Genomic DNA, 5,990 nt, shown 5'->3' on the forward strand with positions numbered 1-5,990 from the left:
AAAATGGTCAAAAATGTCATAGTATAATAAGGCATCAAAAATGTCAGTCTAATAAGGTGTCAAAAAAAAAATGTCATAGTATAATAAGGGTCAAAAAATGTCATAGTCTAATAAGGTGTCAAAAAATGCCACAGTATAGTAAGGCGTCAAATGTCATAGTAAGGCGTTAAAACAATGTCAACAAATGTCATAGTATAGTAAGGCGTCAAAAAATTCAAAAACTCTCATAGTATAGTAAGGCGTCAAAAACTGTCATAGTATAGTAAGGCGTCAAAAAATGGCAGTTATAATAAGGAGTCAAAAAATGTCATAGTTATAATAAGGTGTCAAAAAAGGTCAAAAATGTCATAGTATAATAAGGTGTCAAAAAATGTCATAGTATAATAAGGTGTCAAAAATGGTCAAAAATGTCATAGGCGTTAAAACATTGTCAACAAATGTCATAGTATAGTAAGGTGTCAAAAAATGTCAACAAATGTCATAGTTATAATAAGGTGTCAAAAAATGTCATAGTATAGTAAGGCGTCAAATGTCATAGTATAGTAAGACATTAAAACAATGTCAACAAATTTCTTAGTATAGTAAGGTGTCAAAAGTCTTTCTAAACTTTTGAGTTGCATTTCTCTGTTTTGTAACTGATATTATACACATCCTTTTATCGCATTTTATTTTAAGAAAAAAATAATGATTCTCATGTTTTAATTTTTAGACCTATTTTTAAACTCTTTGAAAATATATTTTTAAGGTTTTATATTTATTTTTTTATGGTTTTATACTTAACTTTTGAAAAGGTTTTACACTCAGACAGATAGTTTTATGGGTTTTTTAAATTCATTTTCAAAAGTTTCACACTTAGGTTTTACTTTTAAATATATTTTTTAAAGGTCTTAACTATGTATTTAAAGGCTTTTTACTTGTTTTTTTAGACTTATTGGTTAAGATTTTGTACTTTTTATGGGTTTAATACTTATTGTTTAATAAAAATTTATTTTGCAAAGGTTTTAGATATATATACTTTTAAAGTCTGTGTAAAGCAGTTATACTAATAGCATTCTGCATTAGTCACACCACAGAAAAATGTGCTATTAATCACCCAGCTAAATTTGAATGGTTAAAAAAATTAGCAAGTATATAAAATTAGGTTTCAAAATCTTGAAAAAATAAGGAGCTCTCTCTGCTTTGAGATGCTGGGGGCGTGTCCACTGAAGGCACTGAAACCATCCCCGCTCGGTGCAGCACAGTGACATTTAGCATCCTGTTAGCCCCCTGCTAGCATCCTGTTCCGTTTGTTCATCAAATGGCCTGTCTGCAAGGACTCAAGAAACAAGTCGCATTGTTTATGCAGTGATAATATTGATGTTTATTAAAACAAAATATAATGTTACACGGATAATAAACTCACTTTTGATAACTAGTGTGTTATTATGGCAACAAGCTTGTTACTGCCTCACTCTAACCAGTATTTTCTAACATAAATAATGTTTTTACAGACAAATCTCTGAATTTGCTTTACACGGACTTTAAAGGTTGAACATTTAAAGGTTTTAACTTTATTTATCTACCTGTTTTATGAGGTTTTTAAAAATGTTTTATCCTTATTTTTAGACCTATTCCTTTAGGGTTTGAATTATTAAATGATTTCATACTTACTTTTTAGAACTATTTATTTAAATGTATTTTTAAAGGTTTTATATTTACGTTTTACACAAATTTTAATTACAATTGATAAGTTACAGCAGCTTTAATTTGTTGCTACTTGTTCCAGACAAGAAGGTTTTAAGTGTCAAACTGCAGCTGAGGTAATGACAGTCAGACTGAGAAGAATAAACTGACCTTCTGGAGATGTCTTCACGTCTGTCTCTTCTCTCTGTGATTTAATGGTTGAAGTTTGTATCCTGTAGAGAATAACACAACAAACATTAATATAAAGATGTGACTTTTAACACATCAACATAAAAGTGAAGATTGTTTCTGGATATTGAATTTCAAACTGTCAAAAGAGAAAAGTAAAAGACACTAAATCTAGAAAGAAACCAGAGTGTGAACTAACTGGTTCTGGACTAATCAGAACCAGTCCAAGAGTTAAATTTGCTTAAATACACAAAGACAAAAGAAGCTGCTCTGACTGGGGAACTGACTTCACCAGCTCCTGATATTCACACAACAGCAGTGGATGGAAATATTTTTTTCTCCAAAGTCAGTTAAATTATAATACTACATTTGGCTGATAGAAAATCCAAAATGAAGCAAAATGATAGTGTTTCTAGTGGGACATTGAACTAAATAAGTTTTATATTTTATATTTATGATTTACTGTACTAATGAGAAAGACAGAGACACAAGGAGAAAGAGAGAGGGAAAGGGAGCGTGAAAGAGAAAGAGAGGGAGAGACAGAGAATGAGACACAGAAGGATGGATTTATTTAAGGTAGAAAGCCTTAATAAATATTCACCATTTTATAATAAGCATGCTCCACTTGGAGCTGAGTCTTCAGCAGTCCTTTAAAAATTTGCACAGGGTCCACACAACCCACCTCCCATGTCGTCTCCCATGTCCCATGTCTCCCATGTCTGTCAGCTCAGCCAGCTTGGGAAAGATGTAATCCACATTCTCCTCAGACTGACCACCGAGCACACAGTTCTCTATCATGAAGATCCTAAGACGCTCGGGAAGCGACTCACACACGTCCTCCACAATCCGATTTAGCAGCCTAGGTCTGATTTTAATACACTGCTGAAGGATCCCAGCCAGCACCAACAGATGTCCCAGCTTCACACAACCAGCCTCCCTCAGCAAGGATCAAATGCTCACTGAAGACAGGGTCTGGACCGGAAGGAAACTGTTAAAGAAAACTGGCTCCTCAAACAGCCACACACCGGTCAGAGCAGCAAGTTCTCTGGTAGTCTTCAGGATCCTCCAAGCTTCAAGTACAGAGGTATAGAAGGACCCATCAAGTCTGCCTCATCCAGTCTCAACAGCTGCTTGCTGAAACCCAGACGACCAGCCCTACAAGAATAAGTCTGGCTGTGTCTAGCCCCTGCACTTCACAGTCAGACTTCAGCCTGAAGACTATTACTCTGGAGGCAATGTCAATCAAACCCTGATCCCCTTCCTCCACTGGCAAGTATAAGGCAGGAGCTTGGATTCAGTGTTGGCCCAACCAGAAGAAGTCCACTATGGCCTGCTGGACATCCTCTATCAGGCCTCTTTGTGGTGGTAGGACAATCAGTCTATGCCACAGCGCAGAGGCAACCAAGTAATTGGTAACCAAGCAGACTTGGTGCTGCCTTTCCTCTCCACTGACCCTCCTGAAAGGCTTGACACTTTTCCCAGTTAACCTTTGCAGATGAAGCCTTCTGATGTAACCCCAGGCTGCCCTGTCTTGATCCCTGACAAATACATTCAAATCATCTGCATAAGCAAAAAAACAATCACGGGTAAATCGTGTTAATTGTGTAACCATCCTATCCTTTGATGAATGAATGTGTGGCTCTTCACTGGTCCTATCCATAGTAAAGTCTGTAGTCCAGTTCCAATCCCCACCAAGTTTTAATTGCTCCTGACCATAGTTCTGAAGCTCACCCCTCACAGTGCTGAGAAAAACCTGTCTGGCAAAGCCCCCATTTAGGGCATAGACATTAACCAGACAGAGGGTGCACCCTTCAGTTCCTACTCTAACAATGAGACATCTCCCTTTAAACAATTCAAAAGTTGCCATGGTCGGGGGCCGGGATGTCAGTGTTTGCGGTGCTCGCCTGCTGTCTATGCGGACACGCAAAGTATTTATGACCAGCATCACGTCGCATTCAAAAACATTTCATTTGACCCGAGCTAGCATACACCATATATAAGCCATCACCATATCTCACTCTGAAGGAGACCTCCAGACTCTGTGTTGGAGAGCCAGGAACATAAACACGTGCCTCCTGAGAGACTGTACATGCTTCAGCCTTGGATCTTTACATCTGAGTTTTAAAAGTTTTAAAAGGGCTAGCAAACTTCCCAAATCTCTGCAGCTCATTTTCCTACAATTCTTTAGATATAAATGGCTGAACCCCCGACACTGTGATCCGAACAGAGGGAACCGACAGTGGAGAAACAGCAGTGCTAGTTGTAACAATAACTACACCGCTCTCAATCATTCCACTAACAAACCGCTCTTCCTTCAGAAACACCACCACAGCCTTGTTCATTCTGGAGGCATACAGTAGATTATCGTGTCCTACCTGCTCTCCCACGGCTGTCAACACCTCCTCCACCGCCATGCTGCGATCCGGCGGGGCTATCCGGATCCCATGACGGATAGACAGAGGTGGCGCCATTCCTTCAAAGAACAACACTACCAGCACAGCAAAACAATCGCCAACAAAAACACAGCTCTTGGAAACACTTCTCTGTTTCACTTACCGAAGATAGAAAAGATTGGGGGGGGGTGCTAGATCTCAGTCACACTCACCATGCTCTCCACCACCAAACTCCAGAAAACTCCCAGCATGTAACACACAGAGCGACAGAGAGACAGAAAAGAGAGAGAGAGAGACAAAGAAAGAGAGGGAGAGACAGAGAGAGAGAGAGGGAGAGAAAGTGTGAGGGGGGATAGAGAGAATGCATGAGAGTGAGTAAGAGAGCAAGGAAGAGACAAAAAGAGACAGAGAGAGAGAGAAGGAAGCATAAAGAGTTAGACAAGGAATAAAGTGGGCTACACACCAAAAGATAATCCCCCTTCACAATCAAAGTCAGCAAAGGTCTGATTGTCAGTTGGTTCTAAAGATGATCTTGTCACATTGTCCTGTGGTGTGAGGTGTGTGCAGAGTGACTTTACCCTCCCTGGTCTGCTCTAAACAATGCCCCAATAAATATTAAACATGTTCAATATTTCTGATCAGAAATCCTGTTATGTGGGGGGAACACAGAGGAAAGCCGAGCATGCACTGTGGATTGGATCCTTCCAAGTCTAAGATGACATCTAAAATCTACGTGGACCTGACTCCCAGATGGGTCACCACCGCAACTGAGTCTTCTAGATCTGGTCCAGGCAGGTCCACCACCTGTCCAAAATCTGTTAAACCTGCAGCACAGAATAATCTAGTCAGGGATGGTTTTAACTGCTAAGGGAAAGTCAGACACCCCCTGAACACCACCGGCTCCTTTAACAGCCAGTACAGGGACTCAGTTTGTTCTGACCTCTGCTTCCTCAACAAAGACCACACCATGAGGATGCTGTGATAAAATCCTGAAAAGGAGGAGAGAAACTGTCTCTTAAAATCCATTTAAAAACAGAGACAAATCCAGTCTACCATGTCCCTGTAGAAGGAAAAAGGCCAAGGGTCTCCAGACCACATCTGCGGGTCCAGTCAGTAGTGGATGAACAGCAGCCTAACATAAGCACCCCTGCTGGCTAGGTGGATCAACCCCTGTCCTCTTTCATCCTTACGGAGGAAGAGAACACTCTGAGGGACCCAGTGCAGCTTGTCCCATAAAAAGTCCACCAAGACACTGGATCTGAGAGAGGAGTTTAGCTGGAGGGTCAATACATGCCAAACAATGCAACAGAGCAGTAGAGATAAGCACCCTCCCCCTATAAGACATCTTGGGTAAAATCCATTCCCATTTCTTAAAATGACCTTTGACCTTATCTAAAACCCCTTCCCTGTCCTTCTGTAAAAACAATTTGTTCCCTAAAAAAACACCAAAGTACTTAAGACCCCCTCTCCTCCACCTCCACTGTAACCCATCTGGTAAAATTAAAATGAAACCAAAAGACTCCACATTTTCTGATAACAAATTTATGTCTGGGGTGGCATGGTGGTGCAGTTGTTAGCACTGAGCTGAGCCCAAAAGCAGCAAGAGCCTGCCAGAGATACTGGTGTTCAATCCAATCAAAAGCCTTTTCTTGGTCTGTAGAAATTGGACCAGTACCTACAGCCAATAAACCAGAGACATCCCAAATCAGAGTGATGTTATCACTTATTAACCTGCCTGACACACAG

Source organism: Lates calcarifer, linkage group LG6 (assembly GCF_001640805.2).
Source record: "Lates calcarifer isolate ASB-BC8 linkage group LG6, TLL_Latcal_v3, whole genome shotgun sequence".
Classification (NCBI taxonomy): Eukaryota; Metazoa; Chordata; class Actinopteri; family Centropomidae; genus Lates; species Lates calcarifer.